The sequence below is a fragment of the Pinus tabuliformis genome, chromosome 8, assembly GCF_031772625.1.
Source record: "Pinus tabuliformis cultivar Carrire ecotype Pingquan chromosome 8, CPIR1, whole genome shotgun sequence".
Taxonomy (NCBI): Eukaryota; Viridiplantae; Streptophyta; class Pinopsida; order Pinales; family Pinaceae; genus Pinus; species Pinus tabuliformis.
Window position 1 is genome coordinate 1,039,211,379 of NC_142294.1, and position 20,410 is coordinate 1,039,231,788.

A 20,410-nucleotide genomic window follows, 5' to 3' on the forward strand; every position below is an offset into this window, starting at 1 on the left:
AGTTTGATAATATTTGGAAAGGTCCATATATTATTTATGCTTTTAGGGGAAATAATGCATTCTTCCTTAAAGAGCTAGATGGATCAGAGATACCTGGAGGTCCTGTCAATGGCAGGATGTTGAAGCACTAATTTTCTTAGCCTACAATTTTTTCTTACGTCATTGTAAATATCATAGTCTTTATGGTTTTTATTAGGTAACTTATTAACAAAGGTTGAAGCCCGCAGTGAAGGCCCTAAGCCTAGATTGATGAGTGTTGAGCGTTGAATCCCCCCAAGGCATGTTTTGGGGCTTAAAGCCCATGTTTTGACTAAGTCTATTGTAAAGACTCCACAATTTGTGGGCGCAGAGCGCAGAGTCATAATAGAGTCATAGGGTTGTCCACCCTTGTTCTTGTAATGTAATGTCGATTTGAAAGATCTACCCATGGTCTGTGTACCATGGGATTGTATAAATAGAGCGAGGCTCTAAGTGTAGAAAATAGTTAATAAAGAGAAGGAAGGCCCCAAGAAGCCAACAATGAGCTACCAAAAGTATCTTAAAACAACAAAGAAATCATATGAAGACATTGCAAACATGGAGTACTCAAGGCTACTAATCATATGTTCTTGATACTTCACTTGGAGAAGTGCCATCCCCAATTGGAGCCATTGTTAGGGTCCTATAAATTATAGGATCTCAAGGTGATTGACTATTTTGTATTTTTAATTTCATATTGTACCTAAATTTCAATATTCAAATGATTTCCAAAATATATGAAAAATAAAATGAAAAGAGGGTATGTTAAAAAAATAAAAGAAAAAAGGAAATAAGAACCCCACAAAAAAAATAGAAAATAATACGGAAAGTGTTGCAAGTCTAAATGCCACTACTAATAAGTTAGTTCCTTTAGTTCATTATCAAATAAGGTTGTGTGCAAATTGTTTTTGAATGCCACAATGAATAAAGTTCTGTTCAAATCATACTGGTTAATCATGATTGAACACATTTCAATTTCTGTTGAATAGGTTAGTGAATAAAGATTTACCAAAAAGTTTAATCTTGGTAAATAAGTAGCTAGGTAGAAATAAAATTGATTCAACAGTTTAATTTGAATCAATGGTGAGATAAGTGATAGGATAAGGTAGATTCTTATAAAACAAAAGAGATCTGGGCCTACTAGTTTAAATGCACCCTGCAAAGCAAGAAGAGGAAAAATGTTAGCTTCGAAAAAGAATTGAAATGAGAGGGTAGGTAGAAGTACAATGACGATTTCACAAAAATCATGAAAATTTTATCCTAAGTCAAATGTTAAAGATTATTTTCATGTGTAGAAGAAAGGCAAAGGGATAAAAATTTTACTCTAAGGTTCGGTATAGCAAATGATATTTGGTACATTATTCCACTATTCCTAAGTTTCATCACCCCAAATTCATTCTTCCTCATATATATTTTGTTCATTTCCCTACCCCACCATACGCCCATCACATCTTGATAAAATACCACCACATTTCGCCTCATCTGAACTCCTTTTTCATATTCGACGACCAATATTATGTTTCGGCCCCCCCTCACCATTTGAGCTTTACTGTCGTGCGGGGGTTGGGGGGGTGTCCGAAATGGATGATATTAAAGCCCGGACACAAAATTGTGTGCTGTCATTCTGTGTTTTCACACCCCCCTTTTCCAAAACCATTAACCACTACCCTATCTATTACACTCCCGCCAATCCCCTCTCACCACCTCATCTATCCATTTCTCCTGCCAATCATTTCCACTCCCTCCAAAATCAACACATTAAGTAATTTAATTTCTTAACCGTTAATGTAACAGACCCGCGCTATCATCAACAGGAAGTTGGAAAACTATAAAGTCCCTCTTTTCGCCCATTCACGGGTTACTAATTTCACACTCTGCTAATACCATTTTTCTTTGTGATAGGTTTGCCAATTCAAATTGCAACTATTTCACCCACTGAGGATCACACAAGCTAACTGCTTTTCAAACCAGTGCCTTTGCTTTCCCTTGTTATCAAATCCGAGTCCATTTCTGCACCCTGTAAACTTCCACAATCCATATTTCACTAGTGTCTCAGCCTAATATGATCATGCCTCCTAAGGATAAGGCATAGGAAGAACCCATGAGTCCTCTGATCCACCCTCCAATAAATTTTCATCATATTCCTTTGGTAGACAGAGATTACAAAATCCATGAAACCCTGTGTGAGTTGGATTTATTTGAAATGTATTTTTGGCTTGAAGAAAAATTCATTGATAAGTTTGATGATATTGGTTTCTGGGAATCCAATTTACCCATTACAACTTTCCCCATACCCACAGTACCCCTGAATTCACCAAGAAATGTCATGCTTATTATTTACCCAGTCAAAGAGTGGTTATTGCCCCTACGGGAGATATTTTATTCACCATAACTGCCAAATCAATAGATCAAATGATGCAAGCTCCTATTACAGAGAATGCCACTCATTTCTCTCATGAAGCACTCACTAATTATATCAGAAATTGGACTTTGCAAAAAGAGCCAAAACCCTTGAGATTTTCTTGACTGACGATGCCCCATTACCCACGAAAAATCCTCCCTATCCATCCTCCATTTTCCCTAAGAGATCCAAGAAGGTCATTACAGTCATTCTCCTACCTCCTTGGTTATTACTCAGATCAGTGGATAGATGAAGCCATTATAGGATTTCTTTGCATTTTCTCTATAGATTCCAAGCCTTCCATCTTGTTCAACTTCAACCAATTCCTTGCAAATTCCATCCATGAACAATTTGTCAAATTCCAAACTAAGGAAGTATTTAAATATTCTTTCGTGTCAGTATATATGTTTTTGTATTTTCAGGGAGATAACCTCAAGATTGCATTACAAAAATTAGATGACAAAGGAAATGAGCAATCAGTCATCTTATGGACTACAATAGTAATGAAGGAGAAAAAAAGAATATTCATACAAACAATTCATTGAAATTTTTGTACATCCAAAATTCAATCTCCTAAACAACAAGTCAGAGCCAAGAATCAGTGAAGAAATCAGGAAATTTTTGCAGTTATCAGACCAAGTCCAGACAGGAGATTGGTATCTTTACCAAAATTACATAGAGCTAAGGATATATGGGTGTGAACTTTCTCCTTAAAAACTGCCAAAATTGCTCCCAATGAGGATTTTTTCCCTAGAATACATCAGGAAAATGGTCAATGTTGATGAGATTCATTTTGTATCTACCTAGAAGAAATCTCAAGTCAATATTAGAACCCAAATAGGACCTTTCATTTGTAACAACAGGGAAGCAGGAGAATAAGCAGACAAATTGTTTAAAGAAATGCAATTCAGACTCAGTTTTACATGGTCATATGATCCATGAGGGGTTATCATCAAGTTAAGGGTAGAGAATAAATATACAACTTATTTTCATACATCCAAACTAGATACTAAGAGACACAAGAACCAACTAGAATGGACTGAAAACACTCTACAAGAGGAAGAGGATAAATTGGTGTCAAATTCAACATTACATACTCTTGTCACACAAGAGAAAGCAACAAAAAGGATCAGATAAGAAGAGTCACCTCCAGTGACTGATACTCACAGTGAAGACTTCAAAATCAAACACAGGAAGAGGACTAAACTCAATCCAAAAGTTATGCTAAGTAAGAATTCAGCTCAAGAAGAACTTATTAGCACTAGACACACGTCTGCTTCCTCACAAGAAGGTGATCAGGCTAACCTCAAGAGCTTCACAAGATCAGCATCAAGTTATGAAAATGAGTACATCTATCACTGAGGAGAAATAAAAGATCATATTTGATATATTCAAGGAGATTAAAGTAAGAAATGAAGCTTTGAAGATTAATACATATAATCAGTTACAGAAGCAGACTTCTAGTTCTCAAAGTAGACTATTGTCAGCCTTTGACTCTGAGAAAGGAAAAATGCAAATAGATTTTCTCCAAGCTCAGATCCCATAGCCCAAGGCAGCATTAGATTACAAAGGAATTCATTTGAATTTGAAATAAAATACATACTTCCAATTAATCAGATGGATATGCATAAACAAATTGGTCAAATTATTTCATCTACACTCACTAACAATGCTATGAGTTTGTCCAAATTGCAGGCTACTTTAGCTAATTTTCAGTCACAATTAAAGATGGGGAATGTATATTCACTTGTTAAAGACACAAGAATCAAAACTTTTGAGGAATTGGTCATCAAGATAGGATATGATCCTTCAAACATCAATGCAACAGAAGAGATAATAAGAAAGAAGAATACCGACATAGCAACATTGAGAAAATAATTGAAATTACTAGCCACAAAAGATCCTCTGGCCAAAGATATTGAAGAAATAAAGTCACAGAAGGTAGACATGATGAAGCTCATCATGGAGCAGAATGTACAGTTGAAACAAATGGAAATAGATATGGAGAAAATAGTCAAAGAAAAGGAGCAAGCTGCCAGAATGGCTATTGTCCCTTTGGAAGCAGTACCTCTTACAACAATTCCTACATCTACATCTTCTACAACAAACATAGGGAATACTATAGATCAACTAGCTAGTGCAGTGGAAAATATGTATCTCCAAACTGAAGAAATTAGAAGATTTCATGCTCAAGTTACTATTCTGCAAGACCATAAGGCAAAGACTGAGACCTTCCACACAGCAGATAGAAAGATGGCAAAAGTTCGCAAGTGAATCCTCCATTGGCCACACACTGGGTCAATTTAAAGAAATTATATGGACCATATTATTGAAGCCATGGATGAAATCTGGCCACGTATTCATATTATATTTGAGTAGAAAGAGTTGATTGAGAAAGCTAATGAGGCCATTTCCACTAAAAATAATGAGTTAGGGGATATGCCTGCCACAACCAACAACATCATCAAGTTTCTAAATTTCATAAATAGATATGAGTTAAATTATTTTGGAGTAGATGACAGGATAGAGACAATCTTGGAAGTGAAGAAAGTTCTTACAAAGAAATTTTTTATTGTGCAGCTTCAAGAAAAATGTCACAGTTTGGAAATAGTAATCAACAGGTTTTTCGGAAAAATAGAGGAATTAACAAAGAGGGGCTTGCCTTCTTTATTTTTAATTAATGACAAACTGATGACCAAGGAATATTATATGAAAAATCTTAAATACATTGCAAGGGACACTGCTAAATTTTCCCACATTAAAGGTGCTATGACAGGGAGAGATTTTTTCGAAGTTATCAACAACTATATTTTCATTCAGCATGAGATAAAGCATATTTTTGTGGTAAAACCCACATTTTCTCGGTATACAGAGGTAGATGAGATCTATCGCAAGGCAACAAAAATTTCCATACCAGATGAGAGCAGTGGGATAAACTGTGCAAATTTCAATATTAAAGAAAATATCAGCTACATCCAGTGCACCACCTAAATCGTGGCAACTCAACAACTATTCTCCGCTAAAATAGTGACAGACATCTAGATCACTTCACCAAATTCACCTTTTTTGGTCACATTAGTCTTTCTATTATTTTGTATCTAATAATATATTTCCATGTCAATGTGGCATTCATTGTAATCCTTTTATAAATTTAGTTTAAATACTTCATTCATTAGAAGTATTGAGGTTCGGTTCCTGATTATTGTATTTTTTCTTATTGAGCATCGTACGTTTTTCACACTGCTGGAGTGTTATTAATACAATGACTTTCACAGGATTGTGTAGATTATCTTCCGGATACATCGCATTAGGTTACTTGTTGATCGATTGTTTCGAACCAGCAACGGTGGTTCATCTTTACAGGATTGGCGTGCTGTAATTTTCTGGTGATGTTTTTCCTATTGTAAAATTCGTTTCCATTGTTTTCCTCTACACCATAATCATTTGAAAATGTAATTGTAAAACAGGAAATGTAAAAAATAAGATTTTTTGATTGAACATCTTATTCAGACTATTTTTACAATCTGTATGTTTTCCTTCTGAAGTTTAATTGAAAAATTCTTAAATGTTTTTCGATCATTACTGAAATCACCTCTTCTTCGTTTCATTATTCACTTTAAGGATCCAGTAAACGTAACTAGCTTTCCCTATGATTACCCTTTGAAACAATTGATGTCACATCCATATTTATTTGACTCCATAGCCCAATGGAAAGACCATAATTTAATTAGATCAACCAACCAAATTCAAAAAAATAAGTACAGTCATAACTAGCCTAAAATTCACCTAGAAAGAAAAGCTAATCATACAGAGAAATCCCTCTTTGAAGCTAGCAGGGCTAGATCCTAGCTTCCAAAGTGGTTTTGATGTTGTCCTCTATAGTTATTATTCCAATCTTGAAATTATAGAATGATAACAGTTGGGATGGATCCTAGGAGTTCTATTGTTGATGTGGAAGGTTTGTTTGATGTGTTCCACTGGTTCCACTTCCTTAACTGACACATACAGAGTCGAATCATATCATAGTGACTTCTCGTCACATTTTTACCCCAGTTGGCTGGTTACTTGGGTATATGTGGGAGAAGGGTGTTACACAAAAGAAGAAAGAAGAAGAACAAAAGAGACACAAAGAGGAAGAAGAACCCAAAAGGAAACAAGAAGCTCTAGCAAAAAAAATTGAGAAATATATTCTCAAAGAGCCAAATAGAAAAGGTAGTAGATGATCAAAAGTTACAAGGAACAAATATGCAGTTATATTTTCCTCTTTTGAACATTTTTCCATCCACTCCAATTACTGGTGGACATCTTCAATAGTAAGAGTTTGACATCCCACAAGAATAAGAAGAAGTGTTAGATATTACTAGGATCACTTTTGACTAGATTCAATGTAAGATCATGTAAGAAAGATGCACATTCTATGCAAAGAAACCATCTAAGCCTATACTAGTGGTAAGAGAAAAGAAGATTGTCATAAACACCACCTTTAACTTGAAAATGATTGCCTTGGTCGATACTGCCTTTGTCACAGCCACAATGTTGAATGTGAGTAGATTGAAGAAACATGTTGCTGATTTAAAAACCAAGCTTGCTACTTCTGAACAAAGGGTTGCATAGGTGCAAAGCGAGAATTAGGCCTTTCTTGCATACCTCTCCTAAGAAAAAGGTTTACAACATCCATGAAATGATAATCTTGCACCAAGCCATGACCCCATTTCTTAATATGCAAAAGGAATCAAAAGAAAGGGGAATGATGATTAAGGTAGCCACAGTACCAGTTGAACATATGTATGAATTGACTAATCTATACCTTGATGCACCTAAGGAGCTCCCTATAAATGATTGGATCGCAACAAAGAATGAAAAAGTAGTTATGTGCATCAAGATGCAATCTCATGATAAATTGGCTAAAAATATGGATAAAGTAATGGCATCATACAAGAACCTACTTTTCCCACTAGAGTCTCTTGTTGAATCACATAAGCTTCCCTCTATTAGAACACTAGGTGAACAAGAGTAAAGGAAGAGGTTAAACAATTGATTCAAGATCTGTTAGAGCTAATCAAACATGCAGCTACAAAGGATGACCTATAAGTTACAAAGGAGACACTCACTCAATATGTGTTTGAGACTATGAGGTTATATACCAAGTTGGTAACTCTATTGAACCAGATAAAAGGAAAGAAGCCCACATTGATACCAGATGGAACATAGCATTTGCAAAGACATGGGGATGACATACAACATCAGATTCTGACTCTTGCAATAGAGGATCAACTCTAATGGGCATATTTAGTCTAAGAATTATATTTGGATGTCTCATACCTCTCTATCACTAGATTAGTAGAATGAGAATATTTGATTTCTTCCATGTAATATGTTAGTAGTAGAGTAGAGAATAGAGTAGAGAGTCTCATGGGAATATGAAAGGTGATGGGTAACTCAAGAGTCACATGGGTACACGAAAGGTCACCCATTTTCTATAAATATGTCTTGATGACCCAGTGTAAATGACTTTTGATTTTGGACTGAATTAATGCACATGGTTTTGAGATTTAATAGGCCTTTGGTGAATGTAAGTGTTGGAAATAATACTGAGAGGGGGGGGGGGGTGAATCATTATTATCAGATCAGTAAAAACTTTCCAATTTCATACTCAGAAATATATACGCTACTTCAATTAAGTGAACCCGCGTGTACATGCTACTGTGTCTAATGAAACTCGCGTATATCCAGAGATCTTATAATTCAGTTAGCTTAATCTTCAGTAAATGCATCAGAACATTATTAAGCATATTAACAGAGAACAGGTGCAGAATAACAGAATAGAACATCACACAAGAGCCACACACATGAACACCATGATATAAGGTGGAAACCCAATGTGGGTGAAAACCACCTGCTGCAATTCGTCTCTTTCTTCTTTAATAAGAAACTTCTTTTACAATGTATTGGTGTAGTCTTTTACCAGTACGCAGGCTACAACCTGCAGAGGGCTACAACCCTCTCTCGTTTTCCAACTACTTCTGGAAGGGAGCTACAACCCCCTCAGCTCTTGTACTAGCCGATCCATTTACTAGTACGTAGGTGCTGACCCTACAACCTTCTTTCCTTCAGGGACCACGTTTCATCAATTTTCAGACTGGATCCAAGAGTACAAAACAAACATTACTGCAATACAATCATCAACTTATACTTGCATCATAATTCATTAAACAACCCAATACTGAATCACTGAAACCCTATCATCAAGAACACAGAACCCAAACCAGAGCCCAGAACTCTGCAACAACCATCAGAATCAGCAGCAACCTGAAATATCAAATCTTATTATGCATATGCTACTTCACTGTACCAAAACCACGTGTATACGCGCTTTCACCAAAGGCAACCCGCGTGCAGATCTAGAAATAATTACTTATACCTTCACTGTCAGATCTGACCCTTGCCAAGCGTCCCGAACAGATAACCAGCAATACCAGATCTTCTCACTTCGTCAGACACCCAATCCATACTCCTTTACCTAATGATCTTCTCCTTATATAGCCTTAGGTACTTCACAATACCACGGTCCAAAACCATAGTAACACAATACCATCAACCTCAAAACGAGGGATTGACACGCCCGTCGAGACACCATGGTCCGAAACCATAGGCACAACTTCCAAGGACTAACCGCCACGGACCAAAGGTACTTTTCCACATACACACTCTTTTACTGAAGCCAACCTGCGTGTACACGCGACTTGGGCTTAACGAACCTGCGTGTATGAACTTTCTTGGCATGCTGTACTAAGATCTGTCCTCTGATTAAGTTGCCATCACCTGTACCAACCTCTGAGCACCTGTACCAACCTCTGAGTGAGTTGCCATCAAGGACAACACTTGAATCATAATGCCAACAATCTCCCCCTTTGGACTTGATGGCAACCACCACACCAAGTCACTCTCCCCCTTTGACATCAAGGGCAAAGGGCGGACCAAGATATTCTCTTCTTTGGTATACCTTCTGCTGTCCATATTGCTGTCCATACTCCCCCTGAGTACATGCTGAAGTTTCTGATTTGGCTCCCCCTTTGTTTATGCCAAAGTGTACCAATCTATCCATGCTCCCCCTGAGCAGATGCAGGTTCTAAGACCAGCCATTCAGATCTGTACCATAAGCATCAGCCTGCAATACTATCCCTTTGATCAAACAACAAGATGTATCATTTAGTTTCATCAGCAACTTCTAACCATAATGCCAACAATGAATTATTTGAAGTATATGCTCCCCCTGAGTGTGAGTCAACCATGACTGAACCATTTCCTGAGTCTCTTCTGCTCACCCTGAGCCTGAGCCAACCATGACTGAACCATTTCCTGAGTCTGTTCTGCTCCCCCTGAGCCTGAGCCAACCATGACTGAACCTGGGTCTGTTCTGCTGCCCTTTCTTCATATACGCGACTTTGTAGCCTGTAACTCGCGTATATACGTGACTTGTCTTTATTATATCAGCGTATGCAAGATGGAATACTAAATTTCATCACTTTCAGATTCCCCTGTGTCTGTTATGTCAGCTGTCTGAATTATGCCACACCTTTCTGTCTCTGTCTTCTTCAATTCCTGCAACTGTGATGATGTATGGTCCTCTTGTTTTGAATTTTGAAATCTGCTCCTGCATTCCCTTGCTTTATGCCCATAGTTGTTGCATGTATAACACCTTACATTTTTCATGTTCCTTCTATCACAATCAATTGCTTTGTGTCCATATGCATTGCAGACAAAACAATATCCTCTGAAATACCTGGGATGCGATGATCTTTCTTGAACTATTCTTCTTCTACATCTGGCTGCAACATGTCCAAGATTATGACATACATAACATTCAACATTATTCAGTGGAGGAAATGATCGTCTATCACGTCCATAGTTAGGATTAAAGGATCTTCCTTGAGGAATTTCTTTCCTTGGTTGTTCCTTGTTGAGCATTTCAGATTTCTCATTAGAGTTTCTTGCCTCACCTTGTGAACTAGATTCACCTTCAACATATTCATGAAAACCAAGACCAGTCTTGATAGCAGGAGACCTTTGACTATTAAGAATATCATCCAAGACTTTAGTACTATCTTGAAATCGTAAAAGCTTATCCTTTTCTTCTATTTTACCTTTCAAGATATTTACCTCAACTTGATGTTGTTCTTCCTTTTTCAGATATTGATTCCTTAGGTCTTCTTCAGCTTTTCTTCCTTCTTCCACTTGTCGCTTAAGTTTGGTCACTTCATGTTCTTGATCTTCAAGATCTTCTTTTAGAGAGAGGATCTTTGATTCAAGTCTCTGAATAGTTGTACTCTGATCCTTTACTATATCCTGCAATTGCTCCCTTACCCTGATTTCTGTCTCCAATTGTTCTTTTAATTTGGCAACTTCTTCAGTTTCTGCATTCTTCTCTTCATGTGCCATGAGACTTTTAATATCTTCGCTATTATTGGATGAAGCATTCTTCTTCTTATGTGCCATGAGACTTCTAATATCTTCACTATCATTGAATGAACTTTTAATATGGGTATAATAGCTTCTACCATCTTCTTCAGATATCTTTCCTTTGTTATGAGGACATCTAGCAGCATAGTGACCAACTCTACCACATAGAAAACATTTGAAAGGTAGCTTACCTTTGAACCGTCCAGTTCCCCGTTCAAGATTCTTGACAAAATTTACCTCATCTTCTTCCTCTGACACTTCGAATGCGGCCTCTGGTGGTACCTCTTGTCGCATTTCAAAAGCAGTTAAGATCCCGTGAAGCTGTGACATGGTGATTTTCTGCACATTCTCCTTTTCTTCTATGGCAGATACTTTAGAATCAAATTTAGTAGACAGATATCTCAAAACTTTTTCAACTAAGACAACTTCCTCAAATTCTTCACCCAGATCCCTCATACAATTCACAATCTCATCCATACGCAGGAAATAATTAGCTATGCTTTCATTACTACGCATCTTAAGAGTTTCATACCGGATTCTGAGAGTTTGAAGCTTTGCTCTTTTTACCTGATCATCTCCTTCGTAGCTTGTAACGATTTTGTCCCATATTTCTTTAGCTGATTTGAAATGCATGATCTTCATAAATTCTGATTGAGTCAAAGTACTCAACAGGACAGTAACAGCTTTGGCATTGAGCTCATATTGCTTTTTCTCTGCTGGATCTGTAGGAGTTGCTGATGGGAATTTGTATCCTCCTTCTACGGTTCCCCAAACTTCTGCTCCAAGTGATTGTAGATATGCAGTGGTTCTTATCTTCCAGTGAGTAAAATTGTTCCCGTCAAAGACTGGTGGCCTGATGTGTGCCTCTCTTTCTGGATTAGCCATTCTGATGGATCTTTTCCTTCAAGCGATCAAGCTTCCTCTGAAGGACCTACTCTGATACCAATTGTTGGAAATAATACTGAGAGGGGGGGGGGGTGAATCAGTATTATCAGATCAGTAAAAACTTTCCAATTTCATACTCATAAATATATACGCTACTTCAATTAAGTGAACCCGCGTGTACATGCTACTGTGTCTAATGAAACTCGCGTATATCCAGAGATCTTATAATTCAGTTAGCTTAATCTTCAGTAAATGCATCAGAACATTATTAAGCATATTAACAGAGAACAGGTGCAGAATAACAGAACAGAACATCACACAAGAGCCACACACATGAACACCATGATATAAGGTGGAAACCCAATGTGGGTGAAAACCACCTGCTGCAATTCGTCTCTTTCTTCTTTAATAAGAAACTTCTTTTACAATGTACTGGTGCAGTCCTTTACCAGTACGCAGGCTACAACCTGCAGAGGGCTACAACCCTCTCTCGTTTTCCAACTACTTCTGGAAGGGAGCTACAACCCCCTCAGTTCTTGTACTAGCCGATCCATTTACTAGTACGTAGGTGCTGACCCTACAACCTTCTTTCCTTCAGGGACCACGTTTCATCAATTTTCAGACTGGATCCAAGAGTACAAAACAAACATTACTGCAATACAATCATCAACTTATACTTGCATCATAATTCATTAAACAACCCAATACTGAATCACTGAAACCCTGTCATCAAGAACACAGAACCCAAACCAGAGCCCAGAACTCTGCAACAACCATCAGAATCAGCAGCAACCTGAAATATCAAATCTTATTATGCATACGCTACTTCACTGTACCAAAACCGCGTGTATACGCGCTTTCACCAAAGGCAACCCGCGTGCAGATCTAGAAATAATTACTTATACCTTCGCTGTCAGATCCGACCCTTGCCAAGCGTCCCGAATAGATAACCAGCAATACCAGATCTTCTCACTTCGTCAGACACCCAATCCATACTCCTTTACCTAATGATCTTCTCCTTATATAGCCTTAGGTACTTCACAATACCACGGTCCAAAACCATAGTAACACAATACCATCAACCTCAAAACGAGGGATCGACACGCCCGTCGAGACACCATGGTCCAAAACCATAGGCAAAACTTCCAAGGACTAACCGCCACGGACCAAAGGTACTTTTCCACATACACGCTCTTTTACTGAAGCCAACCTGCGTGTACACGCGACTTGGGCTTAACGAACCTGCGTGTATGAACTTTCTTGGCATGTTGTACTAAGATCTGTCCTCTGATTAAGTTACCATCACCTGTACCAACCTCTGAGCACCTGTACCAACCTCTGAGTGAGTTGCCATCAAGGACAACACTTGAATCATAATGCCAACAGTAAGTCGTGATTTTGTATTTCCACTTATGGATATCATGGATTTCCCTTGTGAGACTGTTATGAGTTTTTCAACTTTTCAATCTCTTTAAGTTGGAGGTGTGAAATTCTCACATGTTTCATCAGTCATTTTAGTACCCCTCTTATGGTAATTTAATGTTATGTGATGTGCTTACTCTATTATTATGTTAGTAAACTGCGTTTCTGATTTGGGCATATATCATGTATTGTATTGCACACTTTTACATGTTTTCATGAGTTCTTGGTTATGAACTCATTTATGATCAATGCACTTATCATTATTAAATACATGGGTTTTATTTTAACTCTTAATAACATTGCTTCCCTTAAGATTCATGTCAATATTGCTTGGTGGTCATTTTATACATAGTGTTTCACATGTTCCATTTCCATAAGTTTCTCATTTACATTTGTTGAAGGTTTTATTTTGTTCTCTAATGATTTTTGTTCATGTCATCGAAAGAAATTTTTAAACAATATGATGGATGTCAGGCCCACATACCAAATGGGAGTCCTAAATCAAACAATGTAGATTCTAGTTGGGATTTTGCACTAGGGAGATCCCCTTGATGTTGGCAAAAAATTCTAGCCCGTCAACAAATATTTGGTGATAGAAAGAGGGCATGAACCGCCACTTATTGTATGGCTAATGCAAATCCCTATTCCCATATGGAGCCTTCTCAACAAGCATGTAATCAATCCCCTCCTCCATATCCTCCTCAAGGTCCACCTTTTAGTGATATTCCTCCTCATAATACTCAACCCCATCTAATTGAAAATGCCCCACTTGATAATTCTTCACTTCTCTACGAAGTCACCTATGAGAAACTAAGAGCTCTACACCCTATTACCCGTTAATTTCCTAATAGCCTCAGAGATATCCCAACTACAACTTCCCTTCCTCATACATGTTGAACACAACCTCACCATACCCATAAGGGAGTCCTAGTAGGTTCAATAGAAGAGTTGGTTAATTGAACCTTGGATGATTTTGTTGATGTTATTGAAAGACATGCAATCAAAGGCTTATAGAGAGAATTTGGCTCATAAGAGGAAGATCGTGGGGAGACAATTTAGAAGGTGGGAATCCACAATGACATGATAATGTTGTGAACATTTAAATACCATGGGGTGAAGGGAATAATAGAAACAAAGCCAACCTAAGAAATGAGGAATATCCCCGGAATGAAAGGAATCTTAGAACTAAGAGAAATTTGAGAAATCTCATAAATCTAATGGTCTCAAGGGATATAAGGAACATGTAGGATCCTCCTCACAGTAGTGATGGCTCATAATATGTTTCAGAGAATGACGGTGAGGACAATTCTAACAACATGGCTCACAACAAACCAGGAGATAATCAATGAAAACCTCTAGGGATGGCCCAATATCCTCTAGATATCCAAGGTCTACCTCATGATGTGCCCTAACATCCTAAGAAGCATCTCCCAAAATCCAGAGAAAGGAACCACTACTGAAGATTACATTAGTAACTTCTATCTATCCTTGTAGATAATGAGAGTTCAACATGATGATGTTGCATACAAGTTGTTTCTGCATACCTTGGAGAACAAGTTTTCTACATGGTATCATTCTCTACTGTTTCATCCATTTGGAATTGGAATTAGTTTTTGAAGGCCTTTATCGAAAAATTTGCTGAAGACAAGACACCTACCATGCTCCTTATAGAGCTCAGTTCCTTCAAGATGGGTAAGAAGGAAAAAGGTAAAGAATTTAATCAGCGGTTTACTACCATCTTGAATAAATTACCAATTGATGTTCCTCTCGAAAAATCCATCACTGTTGATTACTATACCAAGGCATTGCCTCATTATATCACAATATTCATTAAGAGAGAAGAAAACGTTACACTGGTGGAGAAATTCACGAAGGCTCTCATCATTGAGAAGGATTTGATTTCAATAGGAATGCTTGAGAATAACACATGTGATGATTCAAAGAACTATAGGAAGAAATCGCAAGCCTTGTCTAGTAAATCTCATGATAAAGATGCATTCATTTTTGAAGCCTTAGTCAAATATTTAAAATAGTTAACCAATGAGGTGTCTGAACTAAAGAGAAGATGAGTGAGAGCTCTTCAGGTAGAAACCCATACAAGAGTTTCTTCAATAAGAGTAACAATCCACCTACAAAGTCATCTCAAATCTCTAATGTGAACCTAAATGTTGAATAGCCTGGTATGGAAAAATATGCACTTTTCACCAAGCCACTCATTTAGAAAAGATGTGCCCACAATGGATACATAATATAACCATTTTGGTGAGTAAAGCGCTTGATGATTAGACAATTAGAGAAGAAGATGAAGGAGTAAATGGTGATGAATAAGAAGCCTCTCCTCTAGATGATAATTCTAGTTCATATGGTGTTGACATTTGAGGTTATTTGAGGAGGTGAATTTCACTCTATCCAAGAAGCCCCGGTTGGTGAAACCCCTCCTCCTAAAACCCTGAAGACCCATAATTTGAGTAAATGACATGTATTTGAACCCACTCTAGATGACAAGAACAAGGCATTGTTATGAATAATTCCTCCCCCCCACCCCCCCCCCAACAAGAAACCCTACCCAGCCTTTAACTTCAACTTCTAAGTATTCAATCGAGAAATCCTCGAAAAGCACTTCAAAAAGAAATAAAGTTAACCCTAACACTCCTAAAGCTCCTGCTACATCTTCTCAACCTACTAATATTGCTCAGCCATCGAAGGAAATAGTATATTCTGATATTGGATACAAAATTATTGAAGATATGAAGTAGACTCAGGAAAACATTTAATTTTTAAGCTCACTAAGATTGGTCAGAGAGAGTTTATTTTCAAGAGCTTTTCTACCATGTCTTCCACTAGTAAATTCCCTTCCTCTTCAAAAACTAATTCTTCAAGTCAGTCCAAAGCACCTGTAAATATTCAATCCATTTCCAGTTCCGCTAATGCTAATTCACTATCTTCAACTTATCCTTTCCTATTAACTTTTGAGATCTTCAATTATAATGTGCACAACTATCTCATTGATTATGGTGCATCCATCAACATCATGCCTATATCGGTTTTTAATAAACTTAATATTAAACTAAAAAAGAAAGATGTCAAAATCATTCAACTTGATAGGTCTTAAGTTCCTGCTATTGGAGAGTTGAATAATGTAATAACCAAACTATCTTCTGATTCAAGAGTGCATAAATGCATATATATTGTGGTCATTGACATCCCTGAGGCATATGGATCGTTTCTAACAAGATATTGGTCTAGAAAGCTCTAGGTATATTTTGCTACAGACTGGTCACATTTATGGATCCCCTACAAGGGAAAGAATATTCATGTCAGGGTTAACAGTGAGCCATATATGAAGTATACAATCACCAAGTTGGAAGCACCAAATGAACCCGTCAATTTTTCTCAAGAAGAATTGGGAATGTGTTTCTTGGAAACAAATATTACAAAGCCATAGAATTACCTATCCCATCAGATATACTGTTGGAACTCCTTCCTTATCCTCCAATTGATGGTAATGAACTTTGTACTTTAGATGTAGACATTTATAGTTTTGATTCTAGTTGTAGTGATATGTGGACTTTATATTATGATGCGACCAAGAATCAAGATGGAGCTAGTTAAAAACCGACTATATCTTGATGGGCCTCCAAAAAAATAAGTTTTTAATTTCTTGTATATTAGAATTTTAGTCTACTGACAACACCGTAGAGTATGAAGTGTTGATCCTTGGGCTGAAGAAGGCCATTGAACTTAAAGTTGAATTCTTAACGTTAATTAGTGATTTAGAAATAATCGCAATATAGGTATGAAACAAGATCCATTGCTTATCACCACACCTAAAAAATTACCAACAAGAGGTATGGCGGTTGATTTCATTTTTCAAAAATTTTGGCATTAAATCATTCCTAAGAATTAACGATGCAATTGCTGACACATTAGTTAAAGCTATAGGTAGGTTTACGCAACTTAGGGATGAATTTTCTATTGAAATTGTATATAATCCTTCTGTCTTAGATAACTTAACTAACTTCCATGTTTTCAATGATGATCAACACACACTCAATTTTATGAACAACACAAATGTGTTCAAGGATGTAGTGATAGATGAAGAGGAACATGAAAGGGGCTTGCTAGAAGAAGCTAACATATTCAAGGGAAACCCCATTCCCAAAGGTGTTGTTACTCTTTAGAAGTTTTTCAAATTACAGAATTAGTTCCGGGGACCCCCAAACACCAAAGCTCAAAGTTCCACGTTGTTACACAAGCAAGTCAAAATTGGAATAGAGGCTGATCCGAAGTTTATCGATCTCGGTACATGTTTTTCTCCTGTATAAAGATGAGCCTTTATTGAGTTTTTAAATAAGTACCAAGATGTTTTTGCTTGGACATATGAGGACCTCAAAACATATGACACTCGTATCATTCAACAAGTGATACCAATAAAGGATGGGATCAAAAAATTTTAGAAGAAGTTGAGGAAAATGCATCCAACACTAGAACCTATCATTTAGAAGGAGGTGAAGAATTTATTGGACACATGAATAATTTTCAGAGTCAGACACTCCAATTAGGTTTCCAACTTGATACCTATAAGGAAGAAGTCCCGTGAGATTTAGTTATGTGTTAATTTCGGAAACCTGAATCTGGATTTTGATAAGGATGACTATCCTGTCCCCTCCATGGAGCAGGTCTTGCAAACAAGTTTGGATCTAGAAAAAATTATCTGCTCAATCGATTTTTTGGTTATAAGCAAGTCTTGGTTTCTAAACTGGATCAGTTAAATATGAATTTTAGAATGAAATCCGTGACATTTTATTTTTGATGCATGCCATTTGGCTTTATAAATGTCAGAGCTACTTTCCAAAGGGAAATGCATATTGATTTTAGAGAGATCATTGGCCAAATCATGGTAGTCTATCTAAATGATCTAATAGTATTTTCAAAGAAGCGATCAAATCATCTAAATCACTTGAAGAAAACTTTGAGTGTCGTCGTAAATACGGGATATCACTCAACCCTAAGAAAATCACCTTTGTGGTATTTGAGGGCAATATTGTGGGACATATAATATTAAAGAGCAATATCATGATTGACCTAAAGCTTGTAGAATCTATCACGAAACTCCTACATCCTAGCAGAAAGAAAGAAATGCAATCATTTTTGGGTAAGATTAACTTCCTTCATAAGTTTATTTTTGAATTTTCCCAAATAGTGAAGCAATTTTAGAATATGATAAAAGAAGGATGCAATATTCAAATGGAAACAATAAGAGAAGGAGGATTTTAGCCATATCAAGAAAGCTATCACTAAAACCCCTGCTCTTTACATTCCTAATTTCAATAAAGATTTTATGTTGTACACATTTGCTTTAGATTCATCACTAGTGGTCGTGTTGACACAAAAGGATGATCAAGGTGATGAGAAACCTATATCTTTCATGAGTATTGTCTTGCAAAGATCGGGGCTCAATTACCCCAATATGGACAAGCATGCATATGACATCTATAAAGTTGTCAAACACTTTAGGTCTTAAATTCCAAAAACTCTTGTGATAACATTTGTACTTAACCTGGCTGTGAGATCATTGTTTGTCTAACAAGAGCTAGGCCCAACATAGGGCCAATTGGATGACATTTTTACAAGAATATGACCTTGATTTTAGACCTGTAAGATGACTATTGAATCTTTTGATCAACTGGAAGAAGAATTGATAGGATGGGACCAGGAGGTTTATAGTTTGATAAGAAATCCAAATTAAGAGATGTTTTGATAAGAAATCCATAGGAATCAAATAATTTAATGTAGGTGACCTTGTCCTGAAATGGGTTAAATCCCATGAGGGTAAGAATACCAAATTTCAAGCCTTGTGGATTGAAACTTGTCAAGTTGAAGAGAAACTTGGTCAACATACCTATTACAGTCTCCAAACCCTAGATGAAAAGACTAAACCTCTTCCCATGAATGGTGAAGATCTCAAGTTTTATTTCACTTAACAACTCTCATAACGGCCCTTTCACCCTTGTAAATATGTAATTTCCTATCATTTCCTATTTTTCATTTCTTGTCACATTTTAGTTGCATTCATCTCCTTTATGTTATTTTTCTTCCATTTAAAGACTTCTTGTATATAAATAAAGGCCTTGCATATGAATAAAGATTTCTAGAACATCTTCAATCTTCCTAACATATTGAGAAACTAGAGCAGTTGTTCACTCATTGGCTAACTATTGATCTTTGTTATCCAATTCGATATTGAATACCTTATAAGTCAATGCCACGGGAAAATATGGACTACAATATGTGGGGAACCCTGACCATCTAGAATGGCTTCCATATTTAATGGGATTTTCATCATTTAAATTATCTTCAGTATCCAAGTAGTGTTTTAATAACCTGACCTAGTACATCAAGAAGGGAAAAGGAAAAACTTACCATGAGTAGATTCTTTTTGGAAGAATAAATTAAGTCTCTGTAAAACAAGAAATAACCTCTCTCGCCTATAAAATAAGTTGGGATCCCTCATTTTCCCTGGCGCACTGGACACCTAAAATGATGCCAATGTGCTCATATAAATAAATAAATGAATAAAAGGCATGAAGAGGTGATGCAGATGACTTCATGGGGGTATTAAACATGCTTACTAGTAGTGAAGAAATGTTTGTGATTTCTTGAAGTAACTCCGTCGGGGTACTGAACAGGCTTGCTGGCATTGGAGCAAGACTAGAGATCCACCCCAATTTGGAACATCCTTAACTCATGCATTATTATTTAAGTCCCCTATTGAAGCCATTGGTCTCATTTTATAACTGATTAAGTGTTAAAGTAAGCCAATTAGAGTGTGAAGGGTCTACTATCTTTAATGAAGGGTTGTACACTGAAATCAATGGGATTCATAAGTATAAAACAATACTTCTAAGGGTAAGACTTTAATTCAAGTAGAGTTGGAACAAAGGTTCTAAGGTCCTACCAGTGTATCTGTAAATATTGTATTCCTACGGTTGATGATGCCTCAAGCTACTCCTGCTTCAGTTACCAAAAGACCAAAAACACCCAGCCAAACTAAGCAGAACCTCGCTACTTAGTCCAATAAGCTTCTTAGTTGAAGCAGACTGTTCCCCCATGCCTAGAAACCTCAGAACAAGCAAAGCTCAATTGTTCCTGATGATAATCTGTGTACAAATTTTCCTCCTGTTTCTTCCCCCTTGCCTCCAACCGTCCCTTCCTTCTTATAAG